This window comes from Spermophilus citellus (assembly GCF_964194105.1).
Source record: "Spermophilus citellus genome assembly, chromosome: 7".
Lineage (NCBI taxonomy): Eukaryota > Metazoa > Chordata > Mammalia > Rodentia > Sciuridae > Spermophilus > Spermophilus citellus.
Window position 1 is genome coordinate 67,100,455 of NC_138188.1, and position 19,166 is coordinate 67,119,620.

The 19,166-nt window shown below is 41.3% G+C and overlaps 1 protein-coding gene across 6 annotated transcripts in view; it reads right to left on the reverse strand.

The window, feature by feature from the left end:
• PLD1 (phospholipase D1) overlaps nucleotides 1-17,829 on the reverse strand; it is a 219,333-nt gene extending 201,504 nt beyond the window's left edge. Inside the window, exons 1-3 of one of the 6 annotated variants that reach the window (XM_081300816.1) lie at nucleotides 17,215-17,827; nucleotides 7,996-8,116; nucleotides 7,046-7,140 (exon numbers count right to left, since the gene is read on the reverse strand). The gene's annotated coding sequence lies outside the window, so the exon portion shown is untranslated. Of the gene's footprint in view, nucleotides 1-6,975; nucleotides 7,141-7,995; nucleotides 8,117-17,214 lie in introns of all 6 variants that reach the window. The other 5 variants (XM_081300812.1, XM_081300817.1, XM_081300814.1 and 2 more) reach the window with 5 other exon arrangements.
• Between the last annotated feature and the right edge of the window lie 1,337 nt (nucleotides 17,830-19,166).

Here is a 19,166-nt window from a genome sequence, read left to right on the forward strand (position 1 = left end):
ACCCAGTGTTCAACTCCCAGTATAAAAAAAAAAATCAACAGAATTTACAATCCAGGGCACAAGAGAGGGTTGGGTACAAATGTATCAATATGTTTATTATAATGTGAGAAACAGCGAAAGAGATCCTTAAAATATCTGCTATACTTATATATACTTACATAAAATACTTTATCCCCGAAATATTGACATTCATGATATATAACATGGGAGTCTGACCAACTCAACATGCTAAGAAAACTATAAGCAAATGAAGATAAGAACGAAAAGAAAGCTGTTTGCAGATGTCAATATTTCAGTGCTAATGATTAACATGAAAACAACCAATCAAATAAACAAGTGTCTGGTATATATAAGCTGCCAGTTCTTTGCTCAACTATATTCTATAATATTTCAGACAACCAACAACATTTGCATTATTGATTATAATCATACAGAAAGAAACCCTTAAGTGTACCTAATCCAGTTTCCTCTTAAAGAAGCCAAAGTCCCAGGAGGTTCACTTTCCTAACCAACAGTTTCCTCTGAGGGATCCAGTCATGGCCATCAATCTTCCCTAGCAACTCCGACTTTGAGTCCTCATTCTACCTTATCCCCTCCCTCACCCTCCTCCCCAGGAACAAATCAGCTACCAAATCTGTGGCTTCTGCTGCAGACACATCACAGGGCTGCATCCACTCCACCCTCATGCTCTTCTTCAGCCACTTCCTATATCTGAATTGGGCTACCCCAAAAATTCCTAACTGGATCTGCTGAAATCCCTCTTTCTCTTCCCAAGCCATCCATCACAACTCCAGAGCTGCCTTTCATAAGCCTAGCTCTGATCAGGCTGTTCTTTTGCTGCCCAAGTCCCAACTCCAAGTTCTCTTATTCTCACTTCCTTCTGTTTCTTGTTGCTCCTTCCCCTCCCTCGGCCCCCCACTCCACTTGTGCTAATACCTTCTCCCATATTCACTCTGCACTCTCTTTGCCAGCAGGAGACTGTCATTCCCCAGATGCCCTACCTGTCAAGGCTTAATCCACTCTTTGAGACACTGCTTAAGTTTTGCCTCTTCCGTGAAGTCTTCTCAGTTGTTTCAACATCTCTCCTGCACACCCTGCTTCCCACTGCGTGTTACTTGTACTTATTTCACAGCTTTTAGTCTTTGAATTGTGGTTACTGATGTGTCAGCTAAGCCATTAGGGTCAATGGTTCTCAAACTGTAGTCCCCAAACCAGCTACATCAGCATCATCTGGGAACTTGTTAGAAATGCACATTCTCTGCCCATCCCAGACCTACTGAATCAGGCACTCCAGGGTGAAGCCCAGCAGTCTGTGTTCTGATGAGCCCTCCAGGGGATTTGGGTGCACAGTGGAGTGTGAAAATCACTTCACCAGACCATAAATCCCCAGAGGGTGGTGTCCAGGACCAAGCTTAACTCATCTCCAGCTTTGGAGGCAGGGCCTGAAATAGACAAGAGTGCCAGACACAAACTGCCTGAGGTCACACAAAGTTGGTCTCAGATCCAAAATCCTGGAACTCTGGCTATCCTGATGACCAACCTAGGGTTTTTTCTAGCATGTCCACAGTTTCTAATAGTGAATTTGAACCATCTGAATATATGCCTAAATACTGTAGTGGAGTAAAAAAAAAAAAATGTATCCAAATTATGAGATAATGATAGACTATATAATTAGCAGATTCGATCATTTCCAATCAGTGACTTCAAAAGGATGAATTAATTGAGTTGTTCAGGAAAGCACACTTAGGCCCTTCCTGTTGGAAACTAGAGATAATCAGCCACCAAACTTCTCACAGCGTTCACTATAACAAAGAAATAAATTATGTTCCCAGAATGGTTTCAGAGGCAAACACACAAGGTCATCTTTTTTAAAAAATATAATATTATAGATATCTTTTTTGAGTGCATATTTTATACTAATCAGCTTTTGGCTAAAATATATGCAAATATCACACTAATGAGGAAAAGATGGCAGGTGCTAATATAAATAAGGTTTTTTTAGTTTCTCATTTATCTGGGGCTGCCAATGTAAAACTGACATTGGCTAAATTCCTTTAGGGTTTATTCTTTTTCTTTTAATTCTTAGAATTTTTTAAAGGCTTAGTACTCCCTAATTGCCGTTTTCCTTTATAAGTTTCATGATGGCTGTCATGTGAGAATAATTTTCAAACCCATTTTCCATTTTTCCATGACTTATTTGTAAAACGACAGATACATATAATTACCAATGACCCTTAAAAGGTGAAACCTAAAGAAACTTTGAAGGGAAGGAAAAGTCCCTGGTTTTTGAATTCAAGCTACTGAATCCAGGGAACATTCACAAATACTTAAGTAAGACTGTCCTATTATCAGCAAAGGTGAGAAAGTGAACTGGACAAAATCAAAGTAGGCAGATTCAAATGCTGTGGGATACAATACAGAGCTAAATGACAAGGAAGTGCCCAGCAAATGAGAGTCACTTAAACATCCTCTATTAAGAGCAACTTCGCGGGCTGGGGATGTGGCTCAAGCGGTAGCGCGCTCAGCTGGCATGCATGCCGCCCGGGTTCGATCCTCAGCACCACATACAGACAAAGGTGTTGTGTCCGCCAAATACTAAAAAATAAATATTAAAATTTTCTCTCTCTCACTCTTTCTCACTCTCTCTCTCTTAAAAAAAAAAAAAAAAAAAAAAAAAAAAAAAAAGAGCGACTCTGAACTCAATTTTGTAGCATTAAGTAATGGTGGGTCTACTATCTGAAGAAAACCAAGCCTCTGTTTTGGGCAACAAGCTCTTCCAGGCTGTTCCTGTCAAGTGAACAGGATCCAGAGTGGCTGAGGAGTCCAGGGGTCAATTCAGGGCCTAAAGACCCCAGCAGGAGAGAGACTTTCCTGCTGGGACTGTGATATCTATCTTGCTCCATATCAGCTCTGAGCATTGTGGCCAGAGGGACCACAAGGCCAAATAATAACCAGGTTTTATTTGAAACAAAACCTCTCTCCTTGTCTGGATTCAGCTTAGTTTGTAAATGACAAAGAAGTGAAAATATATACATCATCTCTAGTCATTTCTACTGGATAAACATATGGTCATTTTGAATTGTGGATAATTTTCAGATTCCCTGAGGAAATGAGACGATAAGGAAACCTTTGCTGTATAGAAGTCATCGTATTAAGAGCTTGGTGAATAAACAAATAAATAGAGAAATAAATTCTGGATGCAATGACTTGGTGAATAAACAAATAAATAGAGAAATAAATTCTGGATGCAATCAAAAGGAAGTGTCAGTCTGAGTACAAGTTTGACTTGAGAAAGATGAACAAAGGGAGAATTCAATTTTCACTCTGGTGTGTTTTAAATTAATGCTAATTACAGTCAAAGGTGTAAAGTGCTTGTCCTTTATGCTTAATTTATGCTCAATTGCCATGCAATACAGTAATGACATCTCAGCATGTTCCAAATTAACACCGTTTTGTTGTTGTTTTGGTTTTGGGGATTGAACTTCATGACCAAGCCCTGTCTCTACTGCTGAGCTACACTGAGTGCTCGGTATTGTTTATTTGACTGCAACAGAAAACTCTTCAAGCCTGTTCCAGCAGGACCCAAGACCCAGCTCTGGGCATATTACCTGATCCTACTAAGAACAGATGCATACACAGGCCCAAGTGACCATTTATGGGGTCAGCCATGCTGGGATGGGCCTTGCATTTTTATAGGAAGACTGAGTCCTCAGTGGGGCATCAGAGCAAGAGGGCTTCCTGGGTAACCCACCACACACTAGGTGACAAATCAACATTGGATTTAGAGGCATATTTCTGGCCCATTCGGCCAAGTCATCTGGTCTTTGAATATAACTGTCATCCTACAACTCATAAAAATATGGCTGTGCCTGCAACTAAAACCATTCTCCAAAGTGTTTCTGGCACATAAACAAGAATGCCCAAGAACACTAGATCTTAGAACAAAATTAATGAAACATAAAAGAAAATTTATAAGGGAATAAAACAGTTGTAGGATGTTTGCCCTCTATGTTAAGCCAGGTCAATAAACACATCAGGACCTATGTGTTATATTTTTAAATGCTTTAAAAAGAGGTGAAATAAAAGTTTACATACAGATCATTGAATTGTGTTCTTTAGTAGAGAAAAAAAAATTTTTCACAAAAGATATTTACTTAAGAAACAGAAAGCATGGAAGGCCAACTTCGGTGCTCCTATAACAAGTCTACCATTCTTTTTTTTTAATATTTATTTTTTAGGTGTAGATGGACACAACACAATGTCTTTATTTTTATGTGGTGCTGGGGATCGAACCCGGGTCCCGTCCGTGCTAGGCGAGTGCTCTACCACTGAGCCACAATTGCAGCCCCAAGCTTATTTTTCTAACAGTAAAAATAAGCAGAGTACATTAAACAGCATTTTCAAAGTTTCCTTTTTTTTTTTTTTTTTTTTTTAAATTTTAGTCCTGGAGATTAAACCCAAGGCCTCCCACAGGCTACGCAAGGGCTCTGCCTCAGAGGTACACGCCCATCCCCAAAGATCCTATCTTATTTGAGGAAAATCTGAACAAGAAAAAAAAAAATGTCCCAAAGGATTCTTAACCCCTGAATGTTATCAAACTTCCTTGGAGATTCAATAAGCCACATGACTATAAATCTCTCTATTGGTGAGCTCAGCAATAATTTCAAGTAGTGAATAAAAACACATATGCAACAGGGGGAAGTCATGCCTTCTGGTCTCTACTACTCCAGTAAGCAACTTAAATACTCATATGTTTAATGACCACTGCAAAAAAATAATTAAAAAGATAAAGTATAAATAGTCTAAGTGGTCATGATCTTTTATTGCCTCCAATGAACAAATAAATAGCATACTTAAAGTAAAAAAGAAGGAAATATAAAAACACAGAACAAGTCTTTTCTAACATTTGTAAACAGCAGAATTTTTATTCAAATGAAAAGCCAAAGATAAAAAGATAGTACTGGATTATAGCCCGAAGAACACGATAAGTATCCATGAGTCCATCCTGATATAAACAAATAAGGATGAAGAGAAAAATCTTCGATGCAGAAGAATTCCAAATAATTTCTGGAGGTGCTACTCTAGCTAGAAGATAGAGAATAACTCACCATTTTAAAAGAGTGCAGTGTTTATAACAGGGAAAAGTAACTTCACAAGACAGAGTTTGTAATACTCTACCTCAGCGATCAAGGTCAGCATCACAAGAGACAATGCATGCTGATCATCGTATGTACTCCTGATGATGTGATGAAAATGGTATTTTACCTCTGTGGTTTTCCTCCCCAAACCCATAATCCCAGTCTAATAATGAAAAAACATCATAAAATTCCAACTGAGGGACATTCTACAAAGTACCTATCTGGTACCCTTCAAACTATCAAGGTCATCAAAAGCAAGGGAAGTTAGAGAAACCACTACAACCAATAGAAACCCGAAAGAACCTGACTACTAAATGCAATTCCTGTATCCTGGGAAGAATACAGGAATAGAAAAAGGATGTTTGGGAAAGACTAAGGAATTCTGAGTAAAGTATGGATTTTAGTAAATAATGAATCAATATTGGCTCATGAACTGTAACAAGTGTACCATGCACCAAAATAAGATGTTAGTAATAGAGGGAACCATGTGCTCACTGGGAACTTTATTAGCTTTGAAACTTTTCTGTAACTTTAAAACAAACAGAAAATTTTATTCTTTAATTTAATTAATTTATTTATTTGGTGCCAGGGATTGAACCTAAGGGCACTTAACCACTGAGTCATATCCCTGACCCATTTTTACCTTTTGTTTTGAGGCAGAGTCTCACTAGGTTGCTTACAGCCTCACTAAGTTGCTGAGGCTGGCTTTGAACTTGCAATCCTCCTACCTCAGCCTCCTGAGCTGCTGGGATTACAGGTGTCTGCCACCACACCAAGCACAAACATAATTTAAAATATATATATTAATTATGTTTTTTAAATGAGATGCTCTACTTAAATGTAGAGCTAAGACAAGATCCAGAATTTGCTCTCAAAATCCCTGGCCACAGTCCCTTCTCTAATCCCAGTCTGCCTATCTAAGTCAGTTTAGGCTGCTATAATAAAATACCTTAGACTGAGTGGCTTATTAGCAACAGATTTTATTTCTTACTGTCTGGAGCCTGAGAGGTCCAGATCAAGGTATTGGCAGATTCAGTGTCTGGAGAGGGACTACTCTGTAGTTGGCGGTCTTGTCACTGTAGTCTTGTATGGTGAAAAGAGTAAGGAGTCTCTGGCCTCTTTTATGAGGGCTCAAAACCCATTCATGAGACACAGACACCATGACTTAATCACCTCTCAAAGGTCCCACCTCTGACACCATCATATTGGGGATGAGGATTTCAACATAGAAATTTTAGGGGGACATAAATATTGAGACTATAGCACAGCCCCTGACAGAGCAATTTGAAAATCAGTATCAAGGAAAACTGAACCAACCATTATTACAAAATGCCAGTCCTTGCTGTTGGCCTGGCAGGATCCTGCTGCACAATTCAGTCCTGTTTCAGATGACTGCATTACATCATAAGCTCTGTGCAGCTGGAACCACCTCTTAGACTCTCTATCACATGCTGAGCACTCTGCTGGCATCAGAAGACTCTGTGCTTGATAGATTCTCCAACACCAGCAGGAGCGGGAACTATTGCAAATATAGGGTGAAGGCTTCCACCACCAACCTATTGACCTTCCTGACAACAGATCTGCAGAAATCGCTTCATCATCAATCAAGCCTATCCTCCGTGTCCTGGCACCATCAGACAGGGCAAACATCTCCAAAACAGTTTTGGCCTTTCGGTATCTCACAGAGGGATGGATGCCCTCCGGCCCCCACCACCCCACCCAAAACTACTCTTGGTAGAATTCAAAAAAAGGAAGTTAGTAAGTTTCCTAAAATTGATCACATTTATCTTACATTACTTCCATGTTTAGTTGGCCCATTCTACCACAGATTACTCACCCACAAGACAATGAGGCGCAGCTAAAACAAGTGGTTTGTAAGCTCGCTGAAAATGAAAGGTGATCGTCACCTGGAAAGCTACAGATTTTATTTCTCATCGGTTGATAGCAGTACTTGTTCCAAATGGGGGTGGTAACTCGGCGACGAATCACTGGCATGCAATATCTGTGGAGCCAGAGAAGAGCCATTAGAAAAACAGATGAATGGCTTAGGGGCCCAGGGTTCACACACCAGCATCAAATGCATATAACAATTTGGAGAAGCATTCATTTAAAGGGCAGTTAGTTACTGAGCACCTGCGATGTATCAGACACACCCCTGTGCTCATGAGCTCACATTCTTGTGTAGAAAACACAGCAAACAAGAAATACGACAGGAAGAATTTCCAATGGTGGCAAATGCTGGCATGGAAATAATCCAAGGTAAAAGGCTAGACTAGCACAGGATGAGGCAATGGGCACAGCAAAGTGGACTGAGAGGGGAGGAAGTTTTCAATGCTCAGGGAAGACCTTTCCAGGAAGTCACATTTGACTCTTTTATGATCGATTAAAATAATGAAAAGCAAATAGGGTAAACACTCGGGAGAAGGGTGCTCCAGGCACAGAGAACAGCACACTGAAAAGCCTGAAGCTTGGAAGCACGTGTTGGTGTGTTCAGAAAGGCCACGACCAAGTTCTATCGAGGTGACCCAGAGGCTGAAGCAGACACAAAACCCAGCACTCTGAGCTGGCTGTGTAAATAGGAACATAGGTTCCAAAAGAACTGGAGCCCAGGGAAGCGGGCCCTGTGTAAGTGTCAGGCTAATGGGGCAAAGAACAGCTTCTGATTACCAAATGTCACTAGATTAGAATTTGAGTTCAAACATAAAAACTCATGGCTACTATGCAACAGGGCAGGGCCCAGCACCCCAAATGACCCAATGCTGAGCAAGGTACACAAGTGCGAGGGCTGGGCAGGAAGAGCCCACAGGAGCCAGGGGGAAAGCAAAACGGTGATCATCAAAATCCCAAGGGTACTTACAAATCGCTATAGGGTGTCCCATTCCTCAAGAGCCTCAATCAGGAGGAACAGTGATGGGAGCTGGAAATCTGTGTCCTAGTTAAATCCTCAGCAGATTTTGTTTAGCCGGAACTGAGAAGTACTGTGACGGGGAAGGAGGGAGGGCAAGCTGTTTTTGAGGGAGGGGCTGTCAGAAGTCTCTTATCTCCAGGAAAAAAAAAAGAATCAAGGCCTAAAATGAATGCAGCTGAGATCTGAAATACTTCGTATTAACTAACCATACCGGCTAATAGGAAAACAGAGAGGAGAAGGTTGCATAACTAAGTGTATTCCTTCCCCCCAATCACATCCCCAAATTCAGAACCACAAGACAGGTCAAAGAAAGGGAGAGAAGGAGACAGTAGAATGAATCGGACGTAACTTCCCTTTGTTCACATATGAATGCACGAGGAGCGTAACTCCACATCATGTACGACCACAAGAATGGGACCTTAATTAGAAAAAGTTATACTCCTTGTATGTATAATATATCAAAATACATTCTACCATCATGTATATCAAAAAAAGAACAAATAAAAAGAAAAAGAAAAAAAAAGTTCCACAATAAAAATTTTTTTAAAAGGGTGGGGGGGAGAGAAGGAGGGAGTAGGAGCACTCCAGTGTCCTACATGGCCAAAGCCAGTAGTGACAAATGCTTAACAACCAGCTTGGGGAAGAGATGCACTAACTGTAACGTTCAGCAATTTTTACCATGTACGTGTTCCCACTGTGGATGATATCAAGCTACCAATATGACATCACCAGAGCAAGTTTGGAAAGAGATAGACAACAGTTACTGTATTTTCACTATACAAAAACAACAACTTTAAAAGCATAGGTAGCCGTAAACATATTACAATAGTTAGTAAATAATGGGTTTGGAAATTTATTGCCTTTGTTTTCAATACAATTTATTTAAGGTAAGTTTAAAATCTAAACTTAAGAAAATTTAATTTTTAAAAAATATATTTTTTTAGTTGTAGTTGGACACAATACCTTTATTTTATTTATTTATTTTCATGTGGTGCTGAGGATCGAACACAGCACCTTGCATGTGCTAGGTGAGCACTCTAACCCAGCCCCAAGAAAATTTAATTTTTAATAATGTTGTGATGAAACAACTGGCTCACAAAATTCCTGAAAATTAAGAAATCAGCTCTCGTATGAGCCAGTTCTAGCACATCACTTGCAAAAGTGTACTGAAGCACTTTATAACAACTTTATAAAGTGCTGCAAGAAATATGTTCTTTTATTTTACATTTTGACATTACTTTGCACTATTTCACAGGACAGATTTTCTTACTCCACACATTTGTCCATGTTAAACATATTGCCGCCAAGTTTCCTTCTAAAGCTATCATGTTGATTCTGTTCTGCCACAAAACACTAGAGTTGTTCCTGTTTTCATTTATTTTTGTTTACTTAAAAGGTGAATAAATAATACTTTGGTATTTATTTGGTTTAGTACTGGGAGTTGAACCCGGGGCCTCGCACCTGCTAGGAGAGTTCCACGCTAGGCAAGTTCCACCACCTAGCGACATTCTCAGTCCAAAGCTTTGTTCTTAAAGACAACAGCTGGCTGCGTTTCCCTTCCCTTTTCATGTCCTATAACAAGGGTCTAGCAGAGCCTTTGCCTTCACATCTTCTCTCTGGAGCCAGAAGCTTCCAGCTAAGGGGTACCTGCCTTCTGTAAGAAAGAGAAGTGGAAAGGAAACCCCCTGTGCCCATCTGGGAATTATCAAGAACAGCCGGCCTTCAGGTGTTGTTCGGGTGTTTTACACCCTGACTCTTTCATAGAAGAGGTTATCAGGAAAGGAGTTCTTGGGGATATGAAAGGGGAACAATAATCATAATTTTTTTTTTTAAAGCAAGAGTAAAAAGCAAAAGGCTACTGGTGTAGGTTCTTGACAGTCTACACTTTCACCCAGGATGCATGTGTATAGGTACTACCCACAACCCTATAAAGCTGACAGTGCCACTGTTACCCTTCTCCCATTTAATGTGAAGCTAAAGAATGGGATGACAAGGATTTTTTTCCAACTCAGCATGAGCTAGTTCACTCTTAACTTGAAAGGACACCCTATTGTTTCTTAATTCTAAACACATTTTTTAAATGCACCTCTACACATATATCCACCCATTGGTAAAGAGCTTCTCCAATGAAATGCCATGCTATGCTTGTGAATTAAGAAAAATCCAATGTTCTGGCTAATGTCAACTCATATACACCCAAATTATAATCATCAAAAGCATGCAGTTCCCTGTCAGCTCTGTTGCCAGAAGTCTTCTCACTGCCTCCCTTCATCTCGGTCACATTTTTACAGAGCTGGGGCCTTCCAAGAAATGGAGGCAGTGCACAGACCCCCTCTTCAAACCCTGATTCTTGCTGTCAAGTCAGAAAGATTTCAGACATGACGCTTACAGTAACCGCTGAGCATTTACTGAAGGGATAAGAAAAGGGAAAGGGGACGCTCTCAAGGGAGAGAGTGGGACTTCTCAGAGAGTGCCTCTCCTGCTCTCCAGATTCCAGAGAAGTTTCCAGAGAGCCTTGCCCAGATCCACCTCTTGACTTTTGACTAACAACAAGAGGACATCAAACTTTTAAGTTCCCACTGCCGTGACAACTCTAGGTCACCTTGGCCCATGCCAATTGGTTCTAATTGGAACTGTAAATTCTTACAGATTTTATGGTTAGGAGGAGTCATCCTTATCTCCCTGAGTTTTAGAATCTAGTTTATGAAAAGGGTCACAAAAGTCTCTCCCTTCAGGGTCACTTGTGTTCCTCTTATTGACACTGATACCAGCCTGCATTTCTCCTGCAGATAACAAGTAGTTCGTAGAGGAATGTGACATACCAGTCCACTTAAACCAGGCAGGGCTGCAGGTAAGTTACTTCTTGGAAAAGAAAGCGTTTGAGGGTCAGCACAGTCGGCCCATTTTATAGAATTATTCTCTTTACCTCTTGTTCCCACCATTTGCACTTAAGAGTTCTCTAACAACAAGGAATCCTATTTTCACTCCCTCCTGCACAAAACCGGATGCAGTGGCTCATGCATGTAATCCCAGCGACTCAGGAGGCGGTAGCAGGAGAATTGCAAATTCAAGGACAGCCTAAGCAACTTGGACTTTGTATCCAAATTAAAATAAATAAATAAAGGGCTGTAGATGGGGCTCGGTGGTACTGCCCCCCTTGGTTCAATCCCCAGTACCCCCCACAAAAGAATTCTGTGCGAGCCGCACATCACTATCTGTGCTAGCACTAATTTCAGTTTGCTTGGTATTTTGGATGTCACTCATGCTGGATTTGGGGCAAGAAAGGTGAGGACGGGGTATGAAAGGGGAACCTATCATTTATTGTGTCATTTCTATGTCCTGGGCTCTATTCTAAACAAACTCTTTACAGGCACTATTTTCTTCATTCCTCACAATAATCTGAGACAGATGCTATTTTATCCTCATTTTACAAGTGGGGAAATTGAAACACAGAATAATTAAGTTACTTACATATTGAACTAGAGCTCTTAGGATCTGAATCTAGACTCCCTGATTGTTAGGCAGAAGCTGACAGCTATTACCCCTTCCAGTGAGGTGGGGGCCCAATGATGCCTTACAAGCCTCACAGATGTGGTTTGCCTATTCACAGGCCCACCCACTCACATTTCCAGCCAAGACAACGACAGGTTTGGAGCTGGGACTAGGGTCAGGATTAGGGTTGGGGCTTTGCTTCACATGCCTAGCTTTTATATATTTATCATATACAATATTCTGACAGGTCGATTCTTCCCCTTGAAATTCCAACGTATTCCTCTCACCTTTTCTAAAAAAATATTTTTGAAAGCCAGACATGGTGGCTCAAACTTATACTATCAGCTACTCAGGCCACTGAGAAAAGAGGATCACAAGTTCAAGGCCAACCTGGACAACTTGGTGAGATTCTGTCTCAAAATTCAAAACATCAATAAAATAAACAGGTAGGGGTATAACACAGAGGTAAAATACCCTGGGTCCAATCCCCAGTACCAGTACCAGAAAGAAAAAAAGAAAAATTGACATCACAGTGATCTTAGGATCAAAAATATACTTCATTCCTAAATCCTGTGCCTTTGTCCTGCTTCATCTTATACATTTTTATTCCAAAGTGGGAATAATGAAGAAACTTCCATTGTACCTACTCAATTTCCTTATTCCAAAGGACACCATCATCAGAACACATTGCAGAGAACGAACAATAAAAATGAATACTGTTAAATGGCACAAGTGAAAGAAAGAAAGAAGTAAAACACTAACCATAAAATCTTCTGTCCTGGAAATATCTACGAATCTTGAAGAAAATGAATCATACCATCTCTTTTCATCTATTAAACGCACTTTTTCATTCTGCTCACATTTATTGTATACTATGGTGTACAGGAAACACAAAAATGTCCAAAACTATGGCCTGTGTCTCAAGAACCTTACCTTTTCCCAGAGAAGACAGAGAGTAAATAAAACAAGCTCAAACTCAGAGATTCTAAGATCATGCCATATGTAAAATCCACCCTTATAAAAGACAATATTTACCACACTAGAGAGCTACAAAGAACCAGAATAGGGAGGAAGAACTGTATCTTATTGCCCCCAAGCTTTATTGATTAGGAACAGCTTAAACATTTAAGATCACTTAGAGATAAACCAGAGGACAGATCATTTTAATGACTTTTGACATTTCTCAAAGGCATTTCCCTGAGGTAAGGATCCTGGAGGCTTTCTACAGATCACTGACAAAGGTGGGAAGCCCCCTGTCTTCTATTTTAGGCCCTCCCGCTGCTTCCTCCTTGCTTGCCCCTCCCCCACTTATTCTTACTCTCCCTCTTCCAAATGTATTGTCTGAAAAAGCCTATGCTGAAAAAGTCATTGTTGAATGTGAACATTATTTTCCTGTTTTTAAGATAAAGTCTATAAATTTAAGCCCTGTCTCTCTCTCTTTTAACCAAAGAACCAACTAAACTAAGTTATTTTTATGTCCATATTGCTTTTGGCTGATTTTCTTTTGTGCGTCACAGGCTTTTAAGGGCTCCCAGCCTCAGATCCAAGATGCTCAAAAATGATTGAGTACAAAATAAAATATTCCCCTCATCCAGAGGGGGAGTCCAGGGTTCCGGCAACAGCAGCAGCAGCTGGGGGAGGAAGCTGGGATGCTGGAGCTCTAAGCAGCAAGTCTGCCTGCCCTAGGCCCAGAGTCAGCCTCAGGCTTCTACTCTGCCCACCTCTGACCCAGCCAGGGCTCTTGTGTAGCAGTTTAGCTCCAATGTGGTCCTAGCATTTGTTAAAACATTGAGGAGCTTCCCTCCTGATGGGCAAATACAGTTTATCCCCTCCTAAATACAGACCTGACCTTTCCAGACCTTCCCAGGAACCTTGCCACAATCTTCTCTGAGTCAAGAGCTAAGGCCTGGCCCAGCAGGGGGTCTGCAGGCTGCTGCCTCACTGCCTCCGAATATAACCTCCCAGCTCTGGACACAACCATGCCTTACCTTCACTTCCTTTATGAAAAATAAAGTTGAGATGATCATCCAAGATACACTATGAGCCGGGACAGTAGCACACACCTGTAATCCCAGTGACTCCAGAGGCTAAGGCAGGAGGATCTCAAATTCAAAGCCAGCCTCAGCAATTTAGAGAGGCCCTAAACAACTCAAGACCCTGTATCAAAATAAAACACACACAAAGGTCTGGGGATATGGCTCCATGATTAAATGCCCCTAGGTTCAATCCCTGGTACCAAAAAAAAAAAAAAAAAAAAAGGTTGCACTATGATTGTATTTATATAAATTACTCATCCCTAAGGACAAGGATAAAGTGGGAACAAAAACCTACAAAAGGTATATGTTAGAATATGTCAGATGGAATTGCAGAGGTGTTAGGTGGAATTGCAGGCTATGTTTTTTGTTGTTGTTGTCTTGTTTTGGTTTTTCTTTTTTTGTTTTTGAGAGATAGCAATGTCAAAACTCTGGGATGAGGCTGTCCAGGATGGAATTCCAGCTCTGCCCAGGTGCAAGTTGTATAATCTTGCTGCACCTCAAATCTATAAATGGGAATAATCAGATTATCTGGTTGTTTTGAGCAGTAAATGTGTTCATGTTTGTAAAAGGCTTAACACAGGGTCTGGCACCAAGTAAGCACCACATTAGTGTTTATTAAATAAACAATTCATTTTATTTTGTCACTGTAATGTTTATCCAATAAATTTAAAAACTAAGAACGTTTCACAACAGAAAGATAAAAAGCTTTTGACACTATGAAACAGTTACATAACATAAACTGTTGTTTCATTCCCAACACTAAAACATCTGGGATCCAGATTTTACACTGCACTGTGAATTCAGGGAGACCACTGCATTGGAATGCGTTCCCATTGAAGCACAAAATGCGATTTGTATGAGTCCCTTTCTAATCAGAAATGTCACAACTTATGGGCTGCTAAGGTTGTATGTTTGTCATTTTAACCCTGCAACAATTTTTAACCACACCCAGGGAAATACATTGTACTTTGTGGTGCTAAGACTTAAAGGGTTGTAAACGTTAAACCAGGCCTTACACAGCTACATCTTGTGAACACAATGACTCAGCCTAACTCCAAGTTTAAAGAGCCACATCTCATGTGCTGGGTCCTCCTGCAGGTCCAGGTGTTCAGGAAGCCTCTAAACCCAAAAACCAACTTGATCAAAATTGCTTTTATTTACTGAAAAAATACCACAACCTGAGTGTAAGCATAGCTTAGATAGGTACTACCGCACTGCTAAAGGAGACAAAACTACTGCATTATTGTTAGATATTCAGAGGAGGAACTATTAACAATCATTTGCTGGATATACGCCTATAATCTCAGCTACTTGGAAGGCTGAGGCAAGAGGATCACAAGTTGGAGGCCAACCTGGTAACTTAGTGAGACCTGTCTCAAAATAAAAAATAAGAAGGGTGGGGAATGTAGCTCCAAGGAGGGGTCAGGGTTAGGAAGACATACAGATAACTCCCTTCCCTGTTCTTATCTCTTAACTGCTAAACTTCAAAAATCTTTACATACAAATTTAAGTAGCTCCCAAATTAGCCCTCAAGTAGTCATGTATTAGACATTTGCTGATGGAGACAAGATTTACAAACACCATCTGGCTGTGGCTTTTTACCTCTCCTCTTTAAAAGCACATCTCCCCAAATTTATGAGAAGACTGGAGATGTAGCTCAGTAGTAGAGTGTTTGCCTACCATGCACAAGGCCCTGGGTTCAATCCTCGCTATCCCCAAAAAGGGGAAAATACATTTTGGGGTTGCATAAGGTTATGAAAAGAGACTCAAACCTTACTAAGTGAGAAAACTAAAGACTGCAACACAATCATTATCATTAAAATATTATTTAAAATGATATTAAAACCCTGTTGTGAGGAGGGCAATGCACATGTTTATAATCTCAGCTACTTAGTAGGCTGAGGCAGGAGGATCACAAGTTTCAGGCCAGCCTGGGCAACTTAGCAAGACTCTCTCAGAATAAAAAGGCTGAGTATGGTAGCTCAGCGGTAGAATCCTCCTGGATTCAATCCTCAGTATCAAAGTGGGGAAAACCATTTTATGGATAGATGGTAGAAATGATAGCAAAATGACATGAAGGTATTTAATGCACTAAACATACACTTATAATGTTAAGAGAATAAATTCTATGTTGAATATTACCACAATAAAAGTAAGTTTAAAAAAACTTTTTAAAAAAACCTGTAACAGTTAAAGGTAACCAAATGGTATAACCATAATTTTAAATTACTAAGTAATCAGAGACCACCTACCTGGTTATAAGCAAATCAATAAAACCTAAATGAGCATTTTACAGCTCTTAACACCATGGTAAGTAAATATTCTAACAGGGACGACCATGGTAAAGACATTTCCTCAAAATCTTCACTACTCACATTTTTATGTGGAAAGTTAATTGTACTGGATCTTAAGAAACCAGACTGGGAGTTTATGCAATTAGTTAAAAGGTCCCCAAACAACATTCAAAGCCTGCATACAAATTCAAGCCAAAAGGCTGTGTACAAATTCTCTTGTATGTGTGTCACAACACATTTAATACTGAAAAGAGATTCTTATTCAAATAGGCAATATGTAAATGTGGTATCTGTTAACAGTTCAAACTGAAGCAGATTCCCTTCATTCTTTAGTTTTCATTGCAACACCATTAACTAATCCACTTAACATACCTCAGAGGTCTCTGGGTACCTAGTTCTCCCCCACCCTTGGAGGATCCAAAAGGGTTAGCTATACTGAAATTGGCAGGCCTGGCTGAGAAAGATAACAGAATTCCCCATTCTGGGAGAGAGACTCAAGGATGATCAAACACAGACTGTGGTCCTGAAGATTTTACTTGCATTTAGTGCTTCATGAAGGAAGTAAAGAAGATAATAATCTGAGATAAGAAGGCACAAACAGGAGTGGTGGTAGCTCTGGGGTATCACGAAATCCTACGGAAGGCTTGGAGAACCTCATTCCTGGATCTGGGACCTAGGTACCAAATATCTTGAATTGAAGCGAAAAGAACAAGCCCCTAAACACAGGCCTTGGTCCTGGTCCCCATCCTCCCGCCCCACCTCTGCATCATCACATCACATTTTGGGCCCTGCGGCGAGCAGCTGTGTGGCCACGCGCCCAGGACCATGCTTCAGGCGGGCTGGACTCTTAAGTCTTGGAACGCAGCACTTCCTGGTTGGTCGGGATGCTGGTGCCAGCGCGACCGCCATCCCTATCATCCCACAGCGCACGCGAACGGGAGGGCGCGCGACGTGACCGGGGGACACAGACACACTGCCTTGGTGTCCAGCCCCGCGGCGGCGGCGGCGGCGAGGGCGGCGGGAGATGCCTCCTGCAGGGGACGTCCCTAACCTCGGGCTGGAGCCAGCTGGGCTCTGGCTCCAAGCGACCGCCCGCACCTTCGGCGAAATGTGCGCCAAAGTTGCCAGCGTTGACTGTACAGGAATTGGGTCCGTGGGCGGGTACCCGAGGCCCCCCGGGGGGCCACCAGGGAGTCATCCGCCGCCGCAGCTGCTAAGATCCCGCCCAAGTTGGGGTAGAAGCGGGCCAGCTGCTCGGGGCTGACGGGAGGAGGGACAGAGGCGAGGGCGGCGGAAACTGGGCTCCCGCGGGAGCGCTGCAAGCCCGGGCCCCGCGCGGCTCCTACCTGCAGGGCGACGGGGCCGCTGACACCTGTGCGGGCGCTGCCGACTGTCTGGACTCTGGCGCAGCTGGCGCAGCTGGCACAGCTGGAGGCGTAGAGGGAGAGAGGAAGGGAGGGAGGGAGGCCCGAGGGCGCCGCTGCCCGGAACTCGCTGCTCGGCTTTGCAGGGGTGGGGCGAGGCGGCGCCGGGCCGGGCTCGTGGCGGGGCAGGGGACTCCGCAGCCGGCCAGTCTCCTGGTCCGGTTTCTTATTCTCTCTTCTCCCAAAGTTTCATAAATCAACCGCAGCAACCCAGGGAATGTTCGCCGGCATTCTTCTTCTTATCAAGTACCCTGGAGCGGACAAGTGTCACCAGTACCGTTCTAGGGAATGTGCGCAGAGTCTCAAATTCTCGTCTATTGCAGCTAGTTGCCACGACTGGCCCCAAAGTATAAGGAAACATCAGAACAACAAGGGAAGTATCTTTCCTGAGGTGACATACTTAAGCAGGAGCTTTGTTCTTGTTACCTATAAACCGTCTTGCAACTCCTTAGGTGTTGTCGCCAATTTGCAGGTAAGAAAACTGAGGCTGAGAAGAGTGAACTCACCAGTCTGAGGTCACCCAGCTTAGATCGCAGGAGACAGGAAATTGTGCCTTGATGTCTCTAAAGCTGGGTAATAATAATTCAGAAATCTTAGCATAAAATTATAAATTGGGAGTAAAACATGGAAAATTCCCACTTCACCCATGGGACTGTTTAAACAGCAGTTTTGCCGTTTTTAGTTCACTCAGAATAGTCTTAAGAAAAAGAGAGCCAGTTGTCATGTGGTTTGAATAGCAGCCCTTTCGAGTATAATTTTGAATACAGGCCCGTTCCAACTCCATTACACAATATTGCATCCTTCCAAAGCAGAAGGAAACGAAGCCCCCCTCCCCATACACCAAACTGCTAATAACCTCGGCCACTTTAAAAGTATTTAATGGCTATTATACAGCGAGACTGAACGAGTTACATAATGTCTTACTGCACACATGGCACTACATGAAATGAAAAATATCATGTTTCATTCCAAAATAGGGGAAGGGAGTGAAATTATAGTCTGGAACTCAGTTTTCCTGTAACCTATAGTTGCTCATCACTCCCTAGTCAACATTTTTCTCTCTTGAGCACATCTTTTCCTAATGATGGAAGAGTCACAGAGCCGTCAGTCTTTCCTTGTTGACAGGAATAATTGATGTCTTTTGAATCCTATGATACTGACAGATTTTTACAATTAAACACATGGCCCTCTGAGCAAACAGAGTATTGCCTAAGAGGGGTTTGGCAAGATTACAACAAGCATGTTACTGAAAGGCTAAACACCCCTTTCTTCCCCTCTTTCTCAAGTTTTATTAGTCACAGATGATTTGATAAGTATTATGCACACAAGTAACTGCTCTCTTACAAGCTTGTCTTTAGAAATTATAACACTTTTGGTTGAGAAGCAGCAGGCTATAAAATTGCATCTCCAAATCTTAAGGACCATTAAAACATATGGCACCAACCAACAACAATAGGTCTTTCTATTAACAATAATTAGAAATAAAACAAATTAAGTGCCCTTAGAATAACTGAATTTCTGCCTCCCTGAGGAAGAGGAATAAAACAGAAAAATGTCAAATGTTGTTTAAAGATGAACGAACTTAAGCTATGGATTGCCAAGCATGAGTTTTAGAAATACTTTGATTTTGTATGTCATTATTTTTATTTTCCTGAGAGATTTTGTGATTGTTGACTCTTTTACATATCTTTCATATCTTTAGCGATGTCAAGAAAAAGTGACTAAGAAGGAAATCTTGTTATATCGATATTTCAGTATGATTTTGACATTTTTATTAGACAAGTGGTATTCTAAATTCTCTTTAATTGTTCTTTTTTTCTGAGTACAAAAGTAATGAGTTTATTTTTATAATTTTAACATCTATATTTTACAAA